Here is a 294-nt window from a genome sequence, read left to right on the forward strand (position 1 = left end):
CCAACACCAACACCAACACCAACAACAACACCAACACCAACACCAACACCAACACCAACACCAACACCAACACCAACAAACACCAACTCACGGTAATAAGATCTGTAGGTACCTACTATTCATGTTAAAATACATACCTACTTAGAAAAAATTTGACCCGATTACATTACTTTCCTTCCTATAGGATAAGGAAAGTAAAAAAGGAGTGAGATCCCCACAAAAACACAAAATTAAATGTGAAAAAAAGGCCAAGTTCGCAAGTTCCTTTTCAAAAATGTCGGCCTATAAAAGTGG

Source organism: Diaphorina citri, unplaced genomic scaffold (assembly GCF_000475195.1).
Source record: "Diaphorina citri unplaced genomic scaffold, Diaci psyllid genome assembly version 1.1 scaffold2530, whole genome shotgun sequence".
NCBI lineage: Eukaryota > Metazoa > Arthropoda > Insecta > Hemiptera > Psyllidae > Diaphorina > Diaphorina citri.